This window comes from Gadus chalcogrammus, unplaced genomic scaffold (genome assembly GCF_026213295.1).
Source record: "Gadus chalcogrammus isolate NIFS_2021 unplaced genomic scaffold, NIFS_Gcha_1.0 GACHA081, whole genome shotgun sequence".
In the NCBI taxonomy this organism is placed as follows: domain Eukaryota; kingdom Metazoa; phylum Chordata; class Actinopteri; order Gadiformes; family Gadidae; genus Gadus; species Gadus chalcogrammus.
In genome coordinates, this window is record NW_026613516.1 from 162,955 (window position 1) to 190,362 (window position 27,408).

The window sequence follows — 27,408 nt, forward strand, 5'->3', positions numbered from 1 at the left end:
GTTTCTCTTATGCGAGACTGTGAGAAGGGGGAGGGTTTCACCTTCTCACACGCGGGCAAAACTTTCCACACTGCAATCAAAAAATAGATTTGAGAGCAAAACTATCGACACTGCAATCAAAAAATGTTTTATTGCAAGTAAAATAAATGTGATAAAAAAAATATTAATGGGAATCCAAAAGTTTTGTTTGCAAATCCAAAAGTTTTCGTCTCTATTGGCCAGTCTCGATCGGAGTGACAGCTTGGCAACATCCACAGTTAGTAACGAGAGATCGTTGAACACAAATAGTCCTGTTAACTAGTAGCTACATGCACAATGTCATGCAGGCTAATAGGCAGCCTGGGAACGTAACGTACCTATGACTAGGTAATTGAGCAAAGCTAGCAGCTACAGGCTGACAAAATAATGTGTATTTTTTAACCCATTACAACATCCACAGATCGTTAAACAAAAGCAATCTACATGCACCAGTTCAAACGTAACATTCTTGCTATTACTATGACGGAAGACATACCTGCGCATTGATTTTCTGTCCTCTCAGCTCCCGAGTCCCGCTCTGTCTCAAAATTTGTGCCAAAAGTCACGTGACAAATAAATGTCCTGTGATTCACACTACACAACAGCAGGTGGCGCTGTTGAGTCAGTTTAAGGCCGCCAGGACGATCTTTTTTTCTCCCCATAATCTTTATTTGATGCCGACCAACCGTGTATGGATTCTATGGAAAGCCAAGAAGGCCACTAACTGGCCCTAGAATGGCACAGTGAAAGTGCTAAACCGCACGGAAACCGTACGGAATCCATGCGGTTTGGCAGGAACAACGCCACCTGTTGTTGTGTAGTGTGAATCACAGGACATTTGTTTGTCACGTGACTTTTGGCACTAATTTTCCGCCTTGCTGATCCGTGCGCAAATGCATTCCGATCCGTGCGCAAATGCATTCCGATCCACTCGCAGCTTCAGTGTTCCGTACTTGTAGAATTGTTTTGTTTACTTGAAGGTTTTTTTTTTGTACTTTGTGTAAAACATACTGTATTTGTTTCTGAAGCAAAATGCATTAGTTTGTGAATGATGTTTTGTATTTGCAAACCACACTGAGCGTGTGTGAATCATTGTGCGTGAGTAAAACACGTTTTGTGTGCGTGTGAATCGTTATGCGTGAGCAAAACACGTTTTGCGTGTGTGCGTGGTTTTGGCATGATTCTAACTCCATAAATTTGGGCCGCTATTTAACAGTGTTACAGGTAGGAATCAAATGGGTTTCCCGTACGTAGGGTAACCAGACGTCCTCTTTTGCCTGGACATGCCCTCTTTTTGACACACTTTTAAAAAATGTGTAGCGGAATTTCAAAATCGTCCGGGATTTTATTAAAGCCTCAAATATGTTCACATTGAATTTGCGTTGCGTTTCTCTTGGTCGTTCACAAACTAGTTAGGCTAGGCTCTCCCCTACTCAGTTCTATTCGCTTTGCATTGGTGGAAGTGAGTAGGGGGAGTGGTTAAGTAGAGCCTTCAGATTGGACGGTTTGACTTACTCAGTTACCGTCGTGTTTTGTATTTATTATTTTACCATTATTGTTTTATAGGGACAAAGATTAACAAATTTCTCCTACAGGGGATTGATAAAGTTCTATCTATTGAACAGAAAGAAACACTTAGTCATACTTTGCACACTTTACCACAGCTTTGGCCTACTGAATACCACAGATATATTTTCAGCATTGGACTGAATGCCACATAAATATATAATTGTTTTTGCACGTTTGCAACGTTTAAAAGTTCAGAGTATAAAGTTCAAGTATATGCCTACTTGTATTGCTTAAGCCAATAGCCTTTTGAGGCAGTGATTTTTTCTGAATATTAGTGTTAAGGGCATAATGCTTACTATCATACGTTAGTTACCATGTCTGTGTGGACATATTTGTATCCAGTCACATGTAAATATAAAAAAATAAATGTTCCGATTGACTTATGATGGTGTAGCCATGCATGTTGTTTTATTATGAACATGTCTTTTCGTTTTTTAATAAAAATACTTTGTATAGATTAATTATCCCCAAAATTGTCATCGTAACACCAACTGATGTGTATGAAAAACGCTTTTCTTATCTATTGTCACTATTATATTGTTTAAAATGTACGCATATATTAAAAAAGATATATAGCGTATAAAAAGTGGCTGGTAAAAAAGATGATGGCTGGTCGATTTTTAAATCTACCTGCCACAGTGGCTGGTGGGCAAAAAAGTTAATTTCCATCTCTGGTATGCACTATATGCGGCGCATAGGGGCGCTGCACCAGAGGGGGCGCCAAAGCGATGGAAGTAAAAAAAATTGAGTCGTCATTTTCTGTTTTAGGCAGCGTTTGCGTAACAGAGGGACGTCACTGATAAAGGCCGATTTAGGGTCGTTTTAGACGCAGAGACGTAAGCACGTAATTTACACAAGGGACTTGTTTTAGACAAGTTTTGATTTACGGTTCCTTTAAGGTTCCTTAAGGATTGCGCGTGTTGCAAGGGGATTCTCCGCCAGAACAGTAGGGGGAGCAACGAACGAATCTGTGGGCGTGGAAGTGGAAATCGCTGGCTTGTTTATATTTATAATTATCATAATTCGTTCTTGTGTTTTCTTCTTCTCCTTCTTCAAAATTCTTCATTCGCTTCTGTCACGGCCTTTTAAAAATGGAGCTATTATGCTGTAAAACCGGAAATGTGAGACTCCTGAAAGGATTTGGTTAGCTGGCCAATCACAGTCTTTGCGAGCTGCGTAGGGCCGTAGTGTTTTAAGGCTGATTTATGCTCAGTTACGTAAGCGTAAGCGCAAGCGCAAGAGGCCCTTGCGCGCCCTTGCGCACCCCTTGCGCGACTTCTCACGTCTTGCGTGCGTCGGGCGATTTTTCTAGACTTGCGTAATTTTTTACGTAAGCTTTTACGCGAGCCGCGCAGCCTGCAAGGCTGTGATTGGTCTGCTCGTCTGGTTACTACTTCCTGTCTGGAGTATCACATTTCCTGTTTTCATACCGCCACCTACCACACGATCTGGCACATAATTATGCGAACCCTTTATGCAAACCCTTCCACAGGGGCAAAGTGCTATTTTGATGCGCGACATCAAACAGCTGATGCGGGATTGTGAGCCATTTTAATGATCTTGTCACCCGATATTCGTTCTATTAGGCCTACTGGCCTTATTTGTTTTAGTGTTAGCCTATTTGAATTAATGACGTAATGTTTTGTGTTCACGTTCCATGTGAAACATAAGTGTTCATGTTCTGTGTGAAACATAAGTTCAGTAGCCTCTTTGAGTGAATGAAATTTGAAAGCGTGAGTGTGTAGTGAATGAAAAATGTGTGCGTGTATGGTGGGACTATTTTCTGTATTTGATAAATAAACCCCTTTTCTCTAATAATGCTGCCTACCATATAATTTATGTGGACATTATGCGCTATAGCTTAAAGCCTTTGGCTATAGGCCTACACTTAAATAATTCATTCATCTGTCAAGGCAGTAGCTGTTGTATAAACTGTTATATGGATATGAATTAATGAGTTTGACGTAAACCAAATTAGGTAACTTGTGTAACATGATAACTAATGAATCAAAAGTCATGCTTCCAAGTGACCAATGTATATATATTTATTGGTCAGTGCGCATACCCAATCGTAGCACATTGTACCGGTGGGGAAACACGCCAGCATCTGACAAAACATAATCTGCCAGCTGCTCCCTGACAAGGGCCGGTTTTGGTGAGAGTCGGGAAGATATCGGATGACTCGCGAAAGGAGATCATCAAACTTTGGCACATAAACAAACCAACGGCTCCCACAGACAAAGACGTCATTCTCGAGGTCGTCTTCAACGAAAAACTTTACTCCACATATTACTCCACCTACTGTTCTGGCGGTAAATTGCTTGGCAACACGCGCAACACGCGCAACCTAAAAGGGAGCATGAATTGCTTTTAGTAAATTTTGCGCAACAACGTAACACCAACGCTGAAGCATGCAGCCGCCTTTAGTCGCATAGTCAGGAATTCTGGGCGACGCACTTATGCACGTAAGGGGGGATATTTTACCGCGCAAGGGGGGGTTATGTATCTTACGTGCTTACGCGTTACGTCTAAAACAGAGCATATATCGGCCTTAAGGCGCCCCCCCGCTCCTTCGCCTCCCTCCCCCCCTCCTCCCCACACGGCGCTCCAGTGGGCGCCCCCTCGAACACGCCCTGGAGGCGAGCGCCAGAGTGTCTTCATTTGAACCGCATTGTCATCTGATGACACGTACTTCAATATGGAGAGGCAGAGAAGAAAGCCCTCAGGGTCACAACATAGAAAAAGAAAGATTGGGAAGGAGAAAGGGTGCGCAGGGATGTAAGAAAGCTTTTCAAAGTGGTTGAAAGACAGTTGTTTTTATGTCAGTGTATCAAGAGGAGGCTTGTACATTTTCAGGTTAGCTAAATCTACCACTAGTAAAACAACAGGTTACTGTTGTCTTGCAACTGTGTACTGATCAGAATGGAGCCTACAATATAACGGATCATAACAAGAAAGATAAAGGAACTTGTTTGTGGTTATTTTGTTTTACTTCAATCTCTATGAAGTCTTTGTTTTATGTCAATAGAACCAGTAAAAACGGAGTTATAAAGTTGATACTTTATAACTCCGTTAATAATCCAAAAGTTAAAATAATAATCCAAAAAAAAAAAAAGATTATTATCGTATCTGAATTGAGACTGAATCATTCTACACAGTATTGCGATGCATCGAAGAATCGATTATTTTTCCCACCCCTATTGGTTAATGTACAGTTCTAACAGAGTCTATTGTTTTGCATGTAAGCTTTTTGGTGAAGCTAGAGTTGCTGACACGCGCCTTGTGGTGGGGTATAATAATAACAACTGGCAGTGTCTTTCAAAGATACTGAAGCACCATGAAAGAGTATAGATTACCACATAAATGCTTATCTGATGTGGAAAGAATTGGCATCCCGCTTATGCCTAAGTAAAACTATTGACTATTGCCTGCTATGTGTCTGCATACCCACCAGAAAGTAGGCAGTTGCGCCCCTGATGCTGCCAGACCCACGTCAGGTTTCAAAAACAAGTAATACTGAAACCGAAATCTCAAACTTGATCCTGAAATGTTTTTAACATGAAATATTGTACAGGGAGAGGGCTGTAGCCGCAATCGATGGAGGAGGCAGTCAGGTTTGCAGGAAGACAACAACAGGAGTATGATGGACAGGGATCTGACATGGACAGGGAATTTTTTTATTTCAACATTCAGAGGAAATCAGGCCTATTGTAGGCCTATGTAAATAAGATTAAAGAGGTCTAGGATAGTACAAATGATAACTGTAAATGGCAGGTGTACTTTGCTTTTGATGGAGCCATAATGTTCTATTAATACAAATAATAATAAAATGTATTTTATTGATGGGCCCCTTTCAGGCCACTTAAGCACACCTTACATGTATAATTAATAAAAGATTAAAAACATTTGGGTGGAGCGTGTTTGTCACTTTTGTGAAAGAGCTGGAAAGAGCTGGAGTAACGGAATAAGATGCAACTGGGAAGGGCACTGAGAGGTGATGCATGAGGCATGATGGTGGCACGGCAGACAAGTAGAGGAGCATGATGGACTGGGATCTGATGAGGAAACAAAAACGATTTTCTAACTTAAGATAAAATATACTCTGAAGTTTCCAGTTTCTGCAAACAGAAGAGAAGGGGTTTAGTTAAGGCTTTGTATCATTAATAAGATAGACTGTGACAAACAATCAATAACAAACAAAAAAATATAAAAGGCCTGTCTTAGTTTAAAGCCCACTCACCACGTCAAGGTGCAGGCCAAGAGTGTGAACATAGAACAAAGACTCACATGACAATCTCAGACAGTCACAACATGTAAAAAAAACATAAATACATGAAACATGCAGATATACCATGGACTAGTAGCCTGGTTCTACCAGACTCTCGTACTTCACTTCATTTAATTTGTACAGAGAGTCTGGACCTAATCAATTGACAAACGTTAACTCACTTGAAGGCGGGTGTCTGTTGAAGTTTAAAATGATTGGATCTGCCCAGTGCCACTCTGGATCTGCCATAACCAATCGCTAACGTTTGGTTGTGATGTATGTCATGCGCCGGGAATCACGCGCAGGTTGTACACAAACCAAACACCTTGCGCGTCTGCACGAAAATGTCCGTCAACGACAGCTGCAGGTTTTGTTCGTCGAATTTAATTTATCAGGGAAAAATTGCACATTGTAAATCAACTACCGACCTACAACAACAACAACTCAAACTGGCGCACGACTTTATCGTCATTGTTCTCAGACACGCCCTCTGTTCGCTGATTGGGCGCACGCTGTGGCGGCGCCAGAAAACCAAATTACATACAGCAGGTCCAGACCTAGTACTGAAGGGAAATTCAAATTAGGGCTTTGACTTTTGCCCAAAAATTATATTCGAAGTTCGTTTGTTTATTAATATTAATATTCGAATATATTCGAATATTTATTAATATTATTTTGACCATTAAATGCCTTCAGTAATACCTGGGCTAAATCCGAATACTTAGTACATACTATTTATGTTCAGTGTCTACTACTTGACGGTCTACAGCTATGTGTAGAACGCCTAGAACGGTCTACAGCTATGCGTAGAACTCCTCTGAACGCTTCCGAACACCGCCGAAACTCCAGCGGATGTTTGGAGATGACGTGTCTCCCCTCAGATGCCGGCAAAATTACCTTGATAAGTTACCTGTTTTCCGTCTTGTCATCGTTGCTATTAAATTAAAAATGTCTCTTTTTACTTAATTACTTACTTTACTTTTTTACTCTTTTTAATGTCTCGTTTTTCGCCGCTTTCTATGACGTCTTTCTAAGCCGCTGTTGGTAGTGTCGGGTCAGCCATCTCTTCTTCGTTCGTTACCAGACTCGTAGTCTGGTAACGTAGCAACCTACCGTTGTATACTGTGGCGGTAGTACGTATTCGGAAATGTTTTCCGTACCACACAATGCACACTGAGCATTCGGACGCGCTACATTTGTGGCGTAGGCCTACTACAAAATGCATACTATAAGTATGAGTATTCGGATTCAGCCCTGGATTGGGCTTTGCGAGATTTGTTTACCGGCGTTGCTATGGTTACCGGTCTTGCGTGTTCCAACGGTTTATTATGTTTCTGATAAATCGCTGTCTAATCAATACTTCATTCACTGCCTCTTCCGTGGTCATTACAATATTATGAATAGACTGCGTGGGGTTCTCCGACGTCTCTCCCTCTTGGCCTGCCCATAACAGGTTCGAATATTATGGGCTGCCTAATATTCGTTCGAATTTTGATTTATTTTTTGATATTCTAATTATATTCGAATCACGAAGTTCGAAGTCAAAGCCCTAATTCAAATTGAGCGGAAGTACTTAGGCGGGCGGAGCCAGGCTAATGGACTAGACCATAGAGCCACATCACAAACTCACTCCGGTCCAACAACAATATAAAATGATACCCTTGATGCACCTGTTCTTTGTCTTTGGATCTTTTGAATAAATGGATCAATATATGGTGAATCACAATGATTGCAAGCAGAGGACCGTGAGAGTTATTGAGCAGCAGCTGAACCAGTCTAAAAATCTGACACGTTAACGGAGCACTGAACTAGGCCCTCTCGGATGCCAGGTCGAAACAACATTTGTTTCACTATGACTCCTTTCAGCTGCACACCCCTCCTTCTCCAGCAAAAAATAATTAGAGAGAACGGATAATAAAACGCTTGAGGTGGCGTTTTGAAAATAACTTACATTTTTTTAGGACATGGCATAAAGATAATTGTGAGCCTTTGATTGATATTCAGACATTTTTTGCGGAGACACATTCTTGTTCCCCACTTGTATTGGAGTGAACAGAGATATCTACTTCTGGGTCCCTTGAATCGAGGTACCCGTCCACAGTCCGCTTAAACAGCTGCAATACCAGGCTTGGCCTCTGAGCACTGGTGGATTGCGGAAGTATGCACTGTTCTCGGGGGCTTGGAGATTATCGGTCTAGTCCACGCCAGTCGCAGGGAGCGTGACGTCACATACGAGACGTCTTTCTCATTGTGTTTTCTCTACAGCCTTTAAAGGCCCACTATGCAACTTTTTTAGCCAAAATTACATTAAGTATGCAGGTTGAGAGTTATGCTGATGGTTCTGCATCCATTTCTGGGTCGATTGGTGGGTGTGTCATTTACCCATGTCGCCTCTCCAGTGAAAAAGCGCATATGCAACCTGATCTGTTCGGACCGAGACAATCCGGATGTGACGCAGCGGAAGTATCCTCGAAAATGTAGTCAGATTGTAGTTTCGAAAATGCTTTACGGCACAGACACACACCCAAACATGGCACCGGCTAGATATAAACAGCCAGTTGCGAGGCAATTGTTGCATTCATCATGGATCAATCGACTGATAAGGGACCCAATAGGCGACCGTCAGTGGAACAGAAGAAGAATGGACCAGAAAAGAGATCAGACACGAGTGAAAGGGGAACTATGCAACTTTTTTGGCTTGATTTACCTTAATATAACTAAGCTAAGAGTCATTGCGATGGTTCTATTATACATTTTTGTTCGATTGTTCGTTGTTTCGACTCACCCTTGCGCATCTTGGCGGAGAAAAGGAATATGTTTCTGCCGGCGACCCGCCGCCAACTCTCGCGGGAGTCTCGGGTCTCGCGAAGTAACGAATTGCTTTACGGCACAGACCCCCAAACACGGAACCGGCTCGATATAAACACAAGTCACGAAGGGATTGTTATATTCATCATATATCAGCCGACTAAAAAGAGACAGAGAAACCCAATGTCGGAGGAACAGAAGAAGAGAAAAGGGAGACTGACCGACAGAGAGGCCAGACACGAGTAAACGTTGGGCAAGCTTTTCAGGAATAGCGTGAACTGAAAGAAAAAGAAGACTGCAAATCAGACGCCGACTCGGCCGTGTTGCTTTTGAAATTGAAAGTACCCTTGGGTGGCCTTTGTCTTCGTGGTATTCTTGATGTTGATAGTCTCTGTACAAATGTGTTTGCTCAACCATTTTGTTGTGAGCCCTGTAAAAATTGTTTTCTCAACCGTTTTGTTGTGAGCCCTGTATGTTTCTAGCTTGCTTGGTTGCAACCATATAAACACCTTTGTTTCCATGGGTGTTTTGCTGTTCGTCTGTCTCGTCCCCCAGATACAGACTGAATCCCCGAATCCAGGTTCTTGTTTATTTAGATTATTATGTTGGCCAAACCTCTTACACTGATTGTTCTGTTCAACCTAAGAGAAAACAATTATAATCTAGGGTATAAATTCTCCCCGTCAACTATAAAAAAGGATGGATTTATGTTTATTGCAATACAAATACACCCTTTTAAAAATGTATAACCTTGCCTACACTTTATGAACATCTACTTCGGACATGGCTCCACGCATTCGCCGCCTTCTTTGAAAACAAATGCACATGGCTCGCGTAGAAGTGCATGGGCAAGGGTCGTCAACGAGTTGTTACGACAGTGTTGTGAAATATCTACTACGAAGCTGTAGGGGGCGCCGTGTAGAGAAATGTGCGTGCCAAAACCAAGAAAACAGCGAAGAAATGCCCGAAGTTGCATAGTGGGCCTTTAACTGAACAATTGCACAATAAACGGTCAAACTCTTGGCATGAAAAATTAGCTGTGTTCGAAATCGTTCCCTATACACTCGTTTCCTATTCCCTATATAGTGTACATGATATAGTGCACTATATAGGGAATAGGGAACGAGAATTCGGACACTACGCTGAACATTTCTAAACGTCATTGGCGTCAGTAAATGCGCCGGGTATTTGTGTGACGCAGACAGATGCGCCCACATCAAGTAAACAAACCGGGCACTCACGACGAAAGCTGGAGGTTGTATTGATGTTGAATGTTACATTTCCTTGTTTAATTAATTTAAATAGGGGCCTATTCCATGTTAAATCCCAAATAAATTGTTGACATTTCTAAACGAGAGCCGGAGAGTATGTACCCTATTTTAAGTCCACTATATAGTGCCCTATATAGTGGACCACTGAGAATTCGAACACCCTAGAAAATGGCGTGCACCCTATTTAGAGCACTACATCCATGATATGGAACGATTTCGAACACAGCTATTATCATTTAAATCCAGTCAGGATCGCTTTTACCTCACTTTATTCGGTAAAGGTTTGGACTAGTCTCTATGAAGCAAAAGGAGGGGAATTGTATAGGCTTGTGTGGAGATAAGCTTAGTATGCCCCTCTAAGATAAGCTTAGTAGGGCATATAATGGTTGCGTACCTGGAGCGTTCTGGCCCCCAGGGCTATGTGTTGTGACTTTAATACTGGGCAGGCGTGGACTCAGTTATGTGCTCTGAATGGCTAAGCATGGTGCTGAACTCCCGCCTCCTGGATACCCGTATGTGTACTCTGTGCTTATCCCTTGCGGCAATGTGTTGGCATTGCAACTTGATTTGTGGCTTGGGGCTGACCTCTTGCGGCTATGTGCGGGAATTACACTTGTTTTTGTGGCCTTGAGCGTCTGAGTTTCTCGAATACTTGGGCCGCTCGTATTATGGGAGAAATTAACCATTACTTTTTATATTAACTATGAGTATTATCAGGCCTATATATCATATAGATACATTAATAGTGGAAAGCAGCAAAATCACCTCTGAATTCATAGGAGAGCCTCACACGGCGCCAGATAGTCTGGGGCCCAGGCGTACTGACGTCCGCCTAATGTTTAGATTAACTGCGGATGATGACCACATACTTAAAGGAATGTATGGCCGTCCATGAAAGGAGATCTTATGTGCATGCTTTTGGCGGTCATACCATATGGAGTATAGCTTTGAATGTGGAAATAAAAAGGCCTGGATCGGATGACCCGGTGGTGTCTCTGCAAACTTCACTCGGCTTTGTTGTTGCTTGTTCGCAGGTAGCAAGAAAGTCTCTTGTCATACTCGAGCCGGTTCCGAGCTTGATTCCTCAGACTCTTAGTTAGTTGAAGTGATAGAATTCGGTTATTTTCTACCACATATTTGGCGTCACAAACAGGATTGAAGCACAGAGACAGCCCAGCTGCTGGGCTGCAGGACGGGGTGCGAGCGGATCATACAACAGAGCTCATCAAAACAAAAGGTAAGCCGCGTTCTTACTGTTACCCAGGTTATTCTCTGTAGTTCCAAAGTTCCGAAGTACTGTAGTTTACAATGCACCTAAACGCATCGCGGGCGCATGCGCGGCAGACAGCCGATGACACGGCAGCACAGAGAAAGTTACGAGACACACACGCAACGCAACTATAGTAGTTTATTGATGAAGAAAATTATAAAGATAAGATACCTAATATAATTAGAGACACTTGTTAGAGAGAGAAAACTGCTAGTGGTTTGGGAAGAAGTCTTTTGGGGAGAGCTATGGATAGGTGCTTTCCGAGCTGATAGACGGATTATCCTGGTGAGTTAACTGCTCTGGTTAGCTAATTAGCACTTGGTTAGCGGCTTAGCATTACCTGGTTGTTGCTAAAATAATGAATTGTGTGTTAAAATGCCGAGATATGTGTGTGAAACTTAAAAACCAGTCAGGATATAATGTATATGTGACGTGAACTGAATACGCCATTTAGCATCGAAAACGAATGTGTGTATTGCTACCTTGAAGCTAGGCTAATTTGGGGTCATCCCTATGTTCCCCGGGTCTGTTACATATTTTAAGAACATAAGCTGCCTCCACATAGCCTCTAGGAAGCAGATTCAAACACACAAGCTGTATTACCCTTACAGAACCACTAGGAAGCAGGAACAAACATATAAGCCGTAAATACTATACATAGCCACAAGGGGAGCAGGACCTTACTGAAGGCTGCAATAGCTTCTCCATCCACAGAAGGCAGCACCTCAGACAAGTGAGGAAGCCGAGGCTAATACGTCACACCGGCTCCGCCCACTTCACACAGGCCACGTGGATTTGAACATAACAGACTACAGAGCCAGTAGAGAACCCAGAAACTTCTAGCAGCTCAGACTAAGGGTTATAGTTTTGGGAGTTAAGTTAAAAGCGATCCGGATTGGACCACTTTCTTTGAAGAATGCTGCAGGTCCTATGTTCCCCGTTTTTCCCAAAAAGGGTCCTATGTTCTCCTGTAGCCATACATACCGGGGAGCATAGGACCCTTATTGGGAAAAGCGGGGAACATAGGACCTTCTTTTTTAAAAAGGGTCCTATGTTCCCCGAGCGCAACCTTTTTTTCCTATGTTCCCCGCAATCTATCAATCTTTAAAAATATTTAAACTTTGACGCGACATTCGCGTGATGACAGCCAATCGGCGTTCAACAGCGTGGCCACTGAGTGACATGTGTAACGTAACAGCCAATCAGCGTTCAACCGGCCAACTCAGTGCAGTGCAGTCCGGGGTGAACTGCAGCATGGAGGAGAAAGTGATTGTTGCCGTTTGCGACTCCCGGAGCTCTTATATAGCTCTTATATAATAGTATATAATATAATATAATTGTATAATAACATCACGGCCAAAAGCTCTGTGCGCCTCCGGATGGCCGTAGCGCGGGGAGCTCTCGTAGGGATTGGGCTTCTCGGGGTTTGTTTTACCGGCGTATGAATAGACTGCGTCAGGTTCTCCGACGTCTCTCCCTCATCCACAAAAGGTAAAGACATGCAATGGTAGTTATCTCGGCTGGAATTTGGCAGTAATGGTGGAAAAAGTAACAGACCGGGGAACATAGAACCCTTTTTTTTAAAAAGGGTCCAATGTTCCACGGTCGCATACATATCGGGGAACATAGGACCCTTTTTGGGAAAAGCGGTGAACATAGGACCCTTTTTTTTAAAAAGGGTCCTATGTTCCCCAGTCTCATACAAAGAGGGGAACATAGGACCCGGGGAACATAGACACGCTCCCGCTAATTTGCACGTGCAGTGCAGCAGTGTTTTGTTCCTTGAAGCTAGGCTAATTTGCACGTGCAGGCAGTGGCCATATAGTTTGTTAGCTACAGGCAATATGTGCAGTATGTTAGAACATGGTTAAACTAATTTACATGTTTGGAGAAATAAGTTCAAGAGTTGGTGAATGCATTCAATAAGGTTCATGATTAAAAACGGCTAAAAGGCTAAGTTCATTCATATGCTGTTTGCAGCTATTGCAGAGTTATTCTGTGTGTACTTTTAAGATTATTATTTATGTTTAATGCAATGGACAGTGGAAAAAGAGCATTCAGACTGTTTAATAACTGCGCTGCACACTTTTGTGCAGGCTGGTTTTATTTTCTATGACCACCATCGCTGTTCCTGGATGCCATCATCTCTCATCGGACATCTGTTGCATGGACATTGTGCTCAAAATTCATGCGGTGGTAGGAACGAAATTAAGGAACTGTTGGGAAAAACGGTCTGTCTAGTTACTGGACCAGATGAAATGAGACGGAGAGGTAATAAAGTCTGTCGGCACGAGGACCTTGGATTTATTAAGTAAAGTGGCAACGGTTATACAGAGTCATAAAGCGTGAGAAATCGAATATGTCTAAGTCCCTAATCAGCGCTGATGGTTCGTCCGGAGCTTCGCCTCCGTGGAAGGTCTGCTTCAGAAGAAGGTGAAGAGTCTCTGTGTGATACAGTTTTATGCTGTATCCTCCTCTCGATGAGGTGTGTGCGTTTGAGGTGTGTGTGGTTCTGTGTGTTTTTGCTTGACCTTGGCTCCCAGGCCCTGGTGTATGCAAGTGTATCTTCTTGTGTTCCTACTAACGGGGAAGAGCTCCTCAGTGTCTCCTTTGTTCTCGAAGTATCTCTTGTGTGCTCGAAGTATCTCTTGTGTGATGAATTAATGTGGCTCTCCCGTTAGTGTCTACCATTTGCCTGCTTGGGAAATGGGGCCTTGGCTCTGGCCTTGACCTGACTATATTATCATGTTTGTGTTATGTGTTAAAAGTTGACTATATTGTAATGTGACTGCCATGTGATGTGCTCATCAGGCTGGGGTAGGAGTTAGCTATATTTATAATGTACATGTGATGTGCTCAGCAGGTTATTTTGCCCAACATATCCCCCTCAAGTCGTCGCAAGACGACTTTTACTCATTAGGGGTACGAGGGATAGGACTCCAGCGCGGGACTATCATCATAACATTTTTAGAAATAACAGAAAGAAGGCAAAATGATCATAAAAACAAACAACCATGAGCATGGGACTCAAACAACTCGCTGGACTGGGTGTATGGGGAACCACGTGGGAGAAACGCCACCCATGCTTCAGACATGGGTATGCCATACACACCCCACCTAGGGGGTGGCATCCACCCCGGCCTTACATTACAGACAATACCAACAATACTGGCAGCAGATGATACACAACAAAACCAACACCAAACCATAACAACAACAACAAAATGCAACAACAAAACTAACAGTAAACAATAACGATATAAACAAAATGCAACAACCACACAAACACTACACAATAACAATCACAGGAAAGAAATGTAACCATGAAACGTGTCCCTAAATAATAATAATAATAATATCAGAAAGATATGAGGTACACAACGAATGGCAATCCCCCTCAACCCATCCCTAGATGACCACACCCTAAGGATGTGAGGAGGAGTTAACTGGTCGTGTAACAATAAGCAAGCACACGCATGGGGTATCCAGGGTAGGCCCGGGGCACGGGAACAACTGAAACCACGGAATAGCCCTGAACGTCATCATGGGCAGGTGGTCGCAAGGCGCCACCTGAGCATTAGACCCTTTTATTCAACTGCGCTCAGGACCTCATCTGATAAACGGGCAATCAAGGCCCCTGGAATCTCGCCCGTGTGTATCCCCGAGCTCCATCTAGTGGGACAGCGATATAAACAACAACATTTACGTTCCCGGCGTCGGTTGCGTAGACGCGGGCATAGATATGGGAGCGGCTAAAAACAGTGAAGCGTACAGAAGCGAATACAGCCAGGGGCGCCCTCAAGCCTTAAGGGAACGGGCCGCAGCCCCTGGTGCCGGAACGCAGATCCCTGGTCCGGGCGACGTGGGTGCATCAGGTGGGAGGGGGGTGGTGCCGTTGGCGGGGACGGGAATGGGGCAGCCCACCATGTTCTCCAGCCGGATCAGGTCGGGCCCCTCTGGTGGTCCCTCGTCCAAACACTCCGGTGTATACTCGATCCCCAGGTAAGCTTGGATGGCACCTGCTGCACCTGTAGCGCCCATCGCTCATTGGGCTCTCCATCCATCCTGTGAAGGGGTCATTAATGCCGGAGCTCTCTGCCAACTCTAATCTGAGGGACTGTAACCCTGCCAGCACCCTGGCCACCGACCCATCCGGTGCTGTGTTATTGGGGATAAAAGTACAACATGTCGTCTTTATCATCCCACACACCCCTCCTTGCTCTGCCAATAGCATATCTATATCTATATAGTCCCTTGACCTTATTTGTGGAAAAATTGACAAAACGTTGCTGATTATAGTATATACTATTTATCCAATCAACATTTTTGTTAATAGTGGACCACCAAAACAGGACTGATTCAAACCCTGCCGAAATCTGATTGCATCATCCTTGGGTAGTTGGTCGGCTCCGGGCGTGTCTGCATCTGGCTCCTCCTCTGGCCCTGGAACTTTGTGTTCCTCTTGCTGGAATTACAAACTTATGTACAACAGTTAGATGTTCAAACATATTTTCCTTAATCCTATTTCTAATTATTCTAATGGAAGTCCCTTTTGGGACCCTTGAATGTTAAGTGAAGGCATGGGTCGACCCTTAAGCATTTCATGCGGGGTTAGATGCGTCGTTCTGTTAGTTTTCATGCGATAACTCATTAGTGTCAGTGGTAGTGCATCAATTCAATTTAGTGCCTGCACAAATGTTGTTAATTTTTGTCTTGAGCGTCCCATTCACTCTTTCCACCATACCTTGTGGTTGAGGATTGGGGCGTAATCTAGTCTTTATTTGACATGCAAATGTTGAATCACTTGTTTGAGTGTTCTCTGAATAAACGTTTTGTCTGAGCTTATTTCTGACGGAATTCCAAACCTAGTCATGACTACTCTAGTCCGAAACTTGATTACTGTAGCCGCACTTTGGTCTTTTGATGGGACTGCTTCCACCCAGCTGTTGAACACTGTTTTGTTTTGTTTTATATTTCACACTCATTTAGCTGGATGTCAATCATTGTTTGCAAGTATGGTGAAGAAAAACCTTGTTTTCTAATTATTATTATTATTATTATATATATATATATTTTTTTTAATTCTCCTCAATACCTCCCCCCTTGCGCAATGGTCAAAACCATGCGCATTAAATGATAAGCCAATCTAAGAACGCCGTTGGTGCAACCAACGTCGAAACGTCTAACCTTAAGCATCAGCAAACTGAAACCAATCTTTTGGGAAGGGAAATCGAAACCAGTATGTCCAAATCCAAAGCCCAATATGGGTGGGTTTACCATCAGCCGCCTGAAACCACGCTGTTCCAAAGTCATGCACTAAACCGAAAAAACGTACATGCGTTAGTGGCCTTCTATACCACAAAGGTAAAATAAAATAAAATAAAACGCGACATGCCCCGTTCCAAGACCACCTCTGCTGCAAGAGCTGACATATCTGACTCCTGTTCCTCCTCCACCCTACATCCCACCCGGCACTTCCTATGATTGTTGCAGCTCGTGACTTCATGATCAAGTAAGCCAGTGCCCACAGCGACTCTGCCAAGTAATCGTGACTGTGCCTGCCTTAGGTCGTCCCGGGTGTCAAGGTGGGATCTTACCCGTCGTTGGCTAACCAGCCTTCCATACTGACTCGCTGCAGGATGCCATACCTGGAAGATACAATCAATCCCCACCCATATGGTGGTATAGATCGCAAAGTGGAGGGATGGAGACAGAGTCTTCAGCCCCAACTGCCCTATGCAGCCAAGTGTGTGTGCGTAATGAATACACCTCAGGGAAACTATAAAACAAAAAGTCATTTATCAGAGTTAAAATTATTAAAGTGTTTGCAGCAGCAGTAGTGGCATTTGAAAGTTAAACCCACTACTTCCGAATCCAAATTGACAACATAGCATGTAGGATCCCTTCCCAGCAGATGTAGCGCTAATCCACCTGTCATCCTTGACCAAAGAGATATACCCCATATTTTAATAGGTGTTGTCCTACTTGTACAGTTGATCAATATTACGTTTTATTTTTTTTATTATTATTCTCATCTTTATCATATCCATATCTATTCAATTATTCTTTCCTGTGTGAAAATAATATTAATCACTTAGTTGATAGCAACACCTTCTTTAGTCCAATTGCATTAGATTAGCATCACTGTTGTCCTATTAAAGTATCAACGTTATTGTCCTTCTAACCTCCTCATGAACTTCGATGTTCATCATCATGAATGATAACTGTTGTCCTAGGAAGACAAAAAACAAAACTAAAACTAAAACAAATTAGCCATAATGTGAATATCCACTGTGTGTCTCCCTGTGACTCTCTCCCTCCTTCAGGAGAACACGCTCTCTCTCCCTCCTCAGTACGGGGTGCTGTTTGGTGCAAGACAACAGATAAGGGTGGAATGTGGCTTCTCTCTCTCTCTGCGTGTCTCCCTCCCACATTGGGTGCGGCCATAACGCCTTGAGAGCGCGCGTGCTCCGGGGGCTGGGTGTGGGAGAAACCAGTGGTAGTTCCTTTTCTCGGCCAGCAGAGGGGTTGTTCAGGTGAAACCTATGGACAGAGAATACAAGGAACTTCAAACATGGCAGACAGGGAACTACAAATTTATCAAAGCCTGAAAACTCAACAGAGCTCTACCTGCATTCCTTGGATATGTGGTATTTTATGGCGTATGGCCACCACACGCTTTCAGTTGAACACACTCTATTTCCTTTCTCTGTACTGTGTGTTAGTGTGTCTCTCTGTACTGCCTGAATGGTGTAGCTCGACAAATGGGGGGGAAATGTGTTCTCTCTCTCTCACCCTTCCTCACTCCCCTTAGGGTCAAGCAGCAGCTAGGACCGTTAACAGATAAGCCTGGAATGCAACATCCTCAACTCCCCATCATGGAACAAGACCTAATAACTATCTCTCACACACAAAAAGATCCTTCTGTCCCTTCATTCACAATTCACTTTTCACTTTATTATATATAACTTAATACTGCTCCCCCTTTCCAAATTTCTATATACACAAAACTAGAAGCTGACCACCGAAATTGGTACAGGCCTCGTCAGGCCGAACCAAAACGCCCTCACAGGTTCTAACTTCCATACAATTCTAGGGAGGGGAACTACAACATGAGGTGGAGTAGAGGACTTCAAATATGGTGGACGGGGACCTCAAATGGGAGGACTACACATATGGGAAAGGGGATTACACTCTGGGCCTGAAAACCATACAGAGTCCCTTCTCGTGGTCCTGAAACAACCGTTCATTGTTAGAAAAACACGCACTCTATCGCTACCTCCAACTGTCTAGAGGGAAAATGGTCCCTCTCGATCGTCCTCCGACTTTAGCTCTCCTTGATATCTCTCCTTGCTATCTCTCTCGCTCCCTCTCACACACACACCTAAACAGACCTTTCTCATTCTGTCTCCTCCAAACGCACACACAGAAACATCACCTCTTGCGTACACGCGCACAGAGACGCACACAGCCTTTCTCACTCTGTCTCCTCTAAACGCACACACAGAAACATATCGACAGACCTCTCGTTCTGTCTCCCGCAGACGCACACACAGAAACATATCAACAGACTTCTCATTCCGTGTCCCGCACCCACAAACATCAGACACGGTAAAATAGCGTTGAGCATAACAAAGCAAGCAAGCGTTGCACACATAGCTGGGTTATCATTGATTGATTTATTTCTATATTAAGCCGGCCCACAAATACGCTCGTTCTCTTTCTTTCTCTCTCTCTGGGCCTCTTACACACACACACACACACACACACAGCCACTCCGTCACTCTCTCTCTGGGCCTCTTACACACACACACACAGCCACTCCGTCACTCTCTCTCTGGGCCTCTTACACACACACACACACACACTGTCTCTCTGTGTGTCACTCGTGCCCCAGGCATACTGTTTCCTCTGCAAAGGGAATCTAACCCTGATAAAGGACTCTAACCTTCTTACCACATAGAATTATTTAATACACATTCATTACTTGGCCATCGGTAGTCTTGTATCACTATGACCGATTCTTATAGGCCCTTCTTTTTCTTCTCATTCCCTCTGGGTTCCACCCGCGGCCCAGGCATCCCTCCGGGTTCCATTCTTGGCCCAGGCATTTATTACTAGGCCATCGGTAGTCTTGTATCACTATGACCGATTATTATAGGCCCTAGTTTTTTCTTCTCATTCCCTCTGGGTTCCACCCGCGGCCCAGGCATCCCTCCGGGTTCCATTCTTGGCCCAGGCATTTATTACTAGGCCATCGGTAGTCTTGTATCACTATGACCGATTATTATAGGCCCTATGGTCTCGAGGGTATTCTTTCACCATGCAACGAGCCGATATTCGATGTGTCACGCGTTCAGGGTCAATCGGGTTTATGGGGAAATGCTGGGATACAGTCCTATTCGTCCCCACGAGATATCCCGTAGCGAACCGCTCTCACAGTCTCACCTCCTAATGTGATTCCTATATAACTATGCAGAGTTTGGATTTTATCAACAGGTTCTGCCTACCTTTTGTTGTGCGATCGCGAGGTGAGACTGCAGGAATCGGTCCGGTGCTCCGGGGTCCCGAGGCCGTGCCGCTCTCCGTCTCTCGTTTCCCAGTTGCGTGTTCAATTCAGAAAAAATCACGTCGAGGGTCACCAAATTGAAGGGAAAAACGGTCTGTCTAGTTACTGGATCAGATAAAATGAGACGGAGAGGTAATAAAGTCTGTCGGCACGAGGACCTTGGATTTATTAAGTAAAGTGGCAACGGTTATACAGAGTCATAAAGCGTGAGAAATCGAATATGTCTAAGTCCCTAATCAGCGCTGATGGTTCGTCCAGAGCTTCGCCTCCGTGGAAGGTCTGCTTCAGAAGAAGTGAAGAGTCTCTGTGTGACACACTCTTATGCTGTATCTTCCTCTTGGTGAGGTGTGTGCGTTTTAGGTGTGTGTGGTTCTGTGTGTTTTGGCTCCCAGGCCCTGAGAGAGCTTCGTAACAGGGGAGAGTTCCTTGTGTCTCCGGTGTCATAAATTAAAACGGGGAGTGCCCCCCTGAAATGTCTCGTGTGTGATAATTGAATGTGGCTCTCAGGCCCCTGGTGTGGGCAGAGGTATCTCTTGGTTCCTCCTAACGGGGAAGAGCTCTCAAAATGTCTCCTGTGTGATAATTAATGTGGCTCTCCCGTTCTGGAGATGATACTGGTGCATTGTCTGAGTGTCCACCATCTGCCTGCCTGGGAGATGGGGCCTTCAGCTCCGGCCTTGACCTGACTATATATTATCATGTTTGTGTTGTTGGGTTAGAGCAAGAGTTGACTATATTATAATGTGTCCATGTGATGTGCTCATCAGGCTAGGGTAGGAGTTAGCTATATTTATAATGTACATGTGATGTACTCAGCAGGTTATTTTTCCCAACAGTGGTAGGAAGCACCGAGCATAGGGGAAGAGAAAAGGGAAGGAGAAGTCGGGGTTTGGCGACTCGGACCTTTCCCCACTGGGGCAAGGGCAACAACAACAGGAGTGGTCAGAGGAGGCGTGAGAGGGCAAGGGTGAATCTCCACGCAACCTGTGAGTGAGTCAGAGTTTTGAATTGAGCCATTCTTAGTGATGATTATCTTGTTCCTTGTCATGGAAGGTAACACCGCCTGACAAGGTGGTGGAGTGGTCAGCGCCGGCGAGGAGGACGACAGACAAAGTCGCTTCCGGGTCGCGGCACTTGCGAGAGAGAGACGGTTGGGTCTAGGGGCTGAGGAAGCGGGAATGGTGACTGGGGGCTCCGGGTCCGGCGTGGGAGATCCAAGGCTCGTCTCCAGGACGGCAGGAGGGTCAATGACTGCCGAGGTGGTCCGCACCGGTGGGACGACCGGAGGAGGACGTGGCCTGGTCACTGGTAAGCGCTGTGGGCCTTGTGGTAGCGGGACGCGGCTAGGTCGCGGTGGTTGAGGGGCAGATGTAGGAAAACGTCAGGTTAAGTTAGGGCATAGAGTTGGAAGGGTAAGAAGGGAAGGAATAGTTAGTGGCCTGGACGGTAGCATTACAGTTTTTCTCAGTCGCTTTGGTACATTTCTCAGATCAGAATTGAAATTTGCAAAGCAGTAAGTGCATTTCTCAAAACAATGTGTTCAAATAGCAAAACACCATGGATTAACTGCAAAAGCCAGCCTCTTGCTCAAAATCCTTAGTTCATCTCTAAAAAGTAAATATCTGTTTCAATGAACATGTCAGTGCCATCAGAATGACAAGTCCTTGTGTCATTGTCTACGGATAAGACAGTCAAATTGCTTAGTCATGTTGTCAATATAACAGTGTCCTCTGGAGGGATGTTCTGATGTAAACTATGTCTAAAGTTTTGAAGACAATTACTGTAAATTGTAAGTTACACCTTAGTGTATGTGGGAGATTGATTGCAAGAGATTGGACAAGATTCACATTTACGCTTTGACTATTTGTGCTGTAATTTGTTGACAGACCATGTCATTGCTCGAAATGTGAACATAGGAAAATCTCCTTAGGGTAAACTGTACATGCATTGCTGTAGGAATTACAGTGCAGTCATCCTACAACTCCTGACGTTCCTGTCTGTTGGGCAACAAATTCTCAGACAATGTAACATTGTGTTGTGCTCCAGCTATATACTTGCCAGTTCATGGCTCAGGAGATGCACCTTTGAGCTATTCCAGTACTGGTTGATCGTTGGTTGATCTAACACTTCACAGATTTCCCTTCTTTAGGGAAAGTCAAGATTCACCTGGTAGCAATTGACCAATTCAGGACAGATATAGAAAAAACAAAAAAAAGAGTCTAATGCCAGTGTATAGAAATATACAGAAATAGGCTTGACATATTATGACAACTTGTTCAACCATTTTGCATGTAAAGACTTATGCAATGAACTAATACCTAAAAGTTGTGGGGGTGAGACTATTCCATAGAGACCATTACAATACATTTTGATCAACATGATATAAGCAATTGATAATGTAGGAAAGAGCAGAGAATTGTACATAATCATGTGCATGGATGTACCAAAGCATTCGCAACGTGTTCAAATAAATCCGAAACTGTTTTTTTCATGTGCACAAGTGACACACTGATGTGAAGATTGAACAGGTAGTTTTGAGAATTTCAATTCTGATCTGAGAAATGAACCAAAGCGACTGAGAAAAACTGTAAGGTGTTACGATGCTTGAAAGGTGCCATAGTGGACTGTGGTCGTCTGGGTAGCGGTGGAAAGGCCCCAAGGTCCGAGAGGAGCAGCGGAGTGGCAGGCGGTGGCGGATCCGGGGCCGACAGCAGCAGCCGCAGTGCGGAGATGGAAGACGGAGTAAGGGGTCTGGCATAGCGCTGGTGGGCCCACCGAAGGGCTCTGTCGAGGGCCTCATTGTTAAATGGCCCCAGGTTAGTATGGATCTTTGCTATAGTATGTGTATAATGTTGTATTAAGGTCTTTACATTTATAATCATGTACTCCATTGTGTTCTCTTTGATTTGGTTTAAGACCAGATCGTCAGGTGCCACCGGTTTAATGAATGCTGTAAGTTGAGCCACTTTCCTAGCCATCCCTAATGGTGGGATGCCTGTTCTAATAGATTCTTCTAGAATTTCTGTATGATGAATTGATTGTAATATTTGAAAATAATGTTTTATTAATTTCGGGTCTAGATCGGTTGAAGGACTCGTCCCGACCGGAGTCAATTTTATGTGTTTCTGTGGGTCTGTAAGGTGAGGGGGCCTACCCAATAGGCTAAACCTATTTCTAAAATCATTAGCCATTTCGTTAGAAGATAAAATGGAATGAAAATAAAAAAAGGCCTAGGACTTTTTACAAAAAGAGGAGGGGGTTTGGGAGTTGGAGTTTTTAAAAAAGAACCAACATAGAGAAAAGAAGGAAAAGATAAAAGAGAGATGTAAAATCAACCAAATTAGAATAAGGTTAAAACCGTAGCTTGCAAAAGATGGCGATTAAAACAATAGATGCAGTTGTAACCATAAGATAAACAAAGAATGTAAAATAATAATAATGTCATAACCGGTCAGCTGGTGCAATGTCTTTTAGCTAGGAGGCATGGTTAGCTTAGCAAGAATAAAATCGATTTCCCCAATCGGTTCCGTCGAGTAGTCTTTAGCTGGGAGGTAGGCTGTGGGTTGGGTTAGGTGACAGGATGTCGTTGATCCACCCGATGGGGTTGTAGAATATCCCAAAAACTGATTACAGTCCAAAGTTAAAAAAAGCTGAACACGTAGATGTCTCTGTACTCACCAGCCAAAAAAGCATTTGAAGGTGATTCGATTAAAACCAAAGGGAATGAGGTAATTTCCACAGGTGTTAAAAAAGTATAAAGTTGAATCGCTCCAAAATGCAGGTTGACCAAGTAAAAACAGAATTTGTTTGAGTTAAAACAAACAAAGTAAAATAATTTAAATAAAGTACATCCAAATTAAAAACTCCAAAGTTGCTAAAACAACAGTTCACCAGAATAACTGACTTTACATCCACAGAAATAGAGAGCGTTCCTAACGTTTCACCCGGTTAGGCTTCGTCAGATGAAGGGTTAGGGTTAGGGTTAGGGTAAGGGCTACTTGCCACTTTTGAAAAACGTTTTTTTTTAGCTAGTTCGGGCATACAGACGGGCGTGGGAATTCGGCGACCACCCTCGGATAGGTCTAGGCCCAGCGGACTTGCTCAAGAAATGTTTTTTTGGGTACTGCAATTTCGTTTTTAAAACTTTAAAGTGAAGCTTTTTTTTTTTACAGAGGGGCGTGGAAATTCTGAATTGTGCCAGTGGTAGCCCTTGGGCCCCTCTCCATACCCTAGAAATTTGGCGCCCCTAGTGGCAACTTTTTTTAACATGGGAAAACAGCTAAAATCGATCTCACGGGAGCAGGGGGAGGTGCGTGGGAACAAGGTTCCTATGGGTGGTAGGTATTGATGAGGCCGACGTCTGTGCAAAAATGTGGCCGCCTGGTGGCTTGTTTTGGTATAGAAAATCGCATTTTAAGTTTTCCACTAAACGCGGGAAAAAGGGGTGTTAACAATATTTTTAGTGGAAGGCATTTAGTGTGGAAGGTTCCCTAGGCTCCGTCGACAGGTGTGCGAAGTTTTGGAGTTGTAGCTAACTTCCTTCACATAGTTGCCATTGACCCCCAATGTAAAGATTTTGTGATTTTTTTTCTGAAAATTTGACCAATTGTGGAGTGAAATTTTTCGGTAGAGGCTTGAACATTTTTTGAGAGTGTTTTAGAGCCCCCTGAGTCAGTCTGCACTGAGCCCGACGTAATTTTCCCCCAAATAGATTTCCCCCCATTGACAATGCATGGAGAGGCTAACCCTGAGCCTTAAGGTACGGCCACACCAACCGCGTTGCTCGCGTTAGGGGCGTTGAAAATCGGCATTTTTGCATAGGGAACCATTGGTCTAGGCGCGGTACACGCGTTGAAGCGTTGAAGCGTTGCGTTGGGGGCGTTAGGCGCGGCAGTTGCACGTAATTACGCACGTAAACGCAGTAACGCGCCCAACGCACCAACGCCCGGAGTTCAGAAAATTGAACTTTCAACGCTCCAACGCGTGACGCTTAGGTAGCCAATCAGCGTGGAGCTTGACCCGACGTCACTGGCAGAGAGTAGTGAGCTTGCACAGAAGCATACGGCCGACATCTTTCTTTTTTCTTCTGGGTGGAAATAGTAACATAGTTACGCCATTAAATGCGTGTATGGAAACATTTCTAGCGAGAAATGTGCATTTTACTTTCATAATGTTCGCTCAGTGAATGTGAAGGATGTTTGGTTTGATAGTTATGACGAAGAGGGAACGCTCCGTTCACTTGCATGGACAATGGACTCATCTAGCTGCGTTGGCGCGTTGAGCGCGAGTAACGCGGTTGGTGTGGCCGCACCATTAGAGAAAGGCCATTGGGCTTGGCGTAGCAAAATCCTACAGGTAAGTAAGGTAAGAACAGGTAAGTAAGTTAAGCACAGTTAAGTAAGGTAAGCACAGTTAAGTAAGGTAAGCACAGTTAATTAAGGTAAGCACAGTTAAGTAAGGTAGATAGATAGATAGATAGATAGATAGATAGATAGATAGATAGATAGATAGATAGATAGATGGATACACTGAAAAAAGTGAAACAAAGCTGTTTTTCATTTAATGTGTTTGTTTTCATTCCAATGAATAAAAAAAATTACTTTGCTCAATTAAACTAAACTTTCTTATTTATGTTTATGGTTGAATCAATTTTTTTTACTTTACTATAATGTAAACTGACAGCGAGGCACCAAACTGATTTATTTTATTTTAATCAAAGCATATTTATTAGACTGAGCGATTCGCGCATGCGCATTCTTTAAAAGTTCTGGCGGCAATTGTACTTCCGCCTCAGTCCTCCTCCATCGCAGAAGACGTCGTGCCGAAGAGAAAAATATCAGGTCCTACGCGGCATTGTGGTAACGTTAAGGTAAGTTATTACGATTTTTAAAGATGACTGGGCGTAAAGTTTAGCCCCCAGACAAAGAGTCTGTCTTACGTTTGTGTGAGTTTGTGCTTTTGTGGGCAATTAATCGTTCTGCTAGGATTTGCGCTGGGGGGAGGGGGTTCGCTGTCGGTGGTCGTTAGCGGGGATACGTATCTGGTTTTACTTGTCGACACAACCAAAGCTATGGGGATCAGTGAGTACAAGGTAAAATATGATTTTTATCAGATGATATTTGTTCGTGATCATATGATCGTGGAATCCATTCCACGAACAAACAAGCACGGCCCCGTTCTTCGGGTTCGTTCCTTGAGCCTGCGCGCTAAGAAGTCCTACACCACGTGTCAGAGGCCACGTGTCTTTAAACCAGATACGTATCCCCGCTAACGACCACCGTTCGCCGTCGCCGTTGTCGTTGGCGAGGCCGAGCGGAGGTTTTATGGGTCACCGGAGCTCTGGAGAGGAAGCTGGCCGCCATGGTGCGTGTGTGTGGGAGCAGCGAAGCTTGAGCTCGGTCTCATGAGCTCAGCAAGAACTGCTGTGTATATTTTGCGGTGAATATTAATTAAACAGGAACTAAAATTAAATGTTGAATATAATAATAATTCAGAAACGACAAACGGCTAACTTAAAATTAGACTGTGGCATTTTCGGGTCACTATCATTAGAAATGTCCAGTGCAACCACTGTTGAGGGCTAGCAAAAAAGTGTTCTCTCCATGCCAGGTGTGTGACTTGTGTTGTGCCAGTACCGTTTATGACCTCGCTCATATTCTGGGCGAACATGAACTGAACGTAGCCTAACGTTACTGTATTTCCGCTTGATAAACGCAGTTGTGAACCCGTGAACGGCGCTCTCTCACAGTATGACTTTTACTGAGAGCTGGAGTCAGACGTAACGTTAACGCAGACAGACCCACGGGGGGGGGGGCTCTCGTTGTGTTGTGTGACGGCTAATACAGCCGGGGCAGGAGGTGAGTGACGTGGGAGCAGACAGGCAGGTGAAAGTGGGATAGGGGGAGAGAGGATGGTGATTGAGAGAGGCAGATAAGCTATTTTATTTTTGAGCAAATGTTCTTGTGTTTGACTTGTACCTTATGGCTAGTGGAATAAATAGTACTGGTACTGTGGTGCTTACTGTGCTATTGTGTTGTGTTTGTGTGTTGCTTACTGTACTGTATTTTCTCTTTTTGGTAAAGCTAAACTGAACTGTGTAATAATGAAGCAACATAAGTTATGTTTTGTCAGGTATTTTATTTCATAGTAAGGCATAGTAAATCCAATTTAAAAAGAACAGAAGGCATAATAATGTTTTGTCAATTTTAAACTGTATTAGATTCATGTTCATGGGACATTGAGAATATCCAACATTAAAATGTTTTTTTTTCTTTTCATTTAAGGAGAGCAGCCACAAGATCCACTGTGTTCTGCTGTGCAACCACAAGTTTGGAAGTCCCTCGTCTTATTGTAGTGGTTCAATATCATGAGGGCATTTGTGATAATTAGATCACTCTCCTAAAACCGTCCTCTCCTCTGCCTTTTTATTTTTCCTCAGTTGTCCATGTATGTGGAAATGTAAAGACTGTGAGAATTCATATTCAAGAAGATCAGAACTTCTGAAACATTATAAACTTGATCATCATCATTATGGGCGGGGCCGTGCTTACCCCTGTACTTATGAGAATTGCCCATGCACTTGCAAAACATGGAAAGCTCTGCTGACTCATCTAAGCAAATGCCATCCTACTCAAAA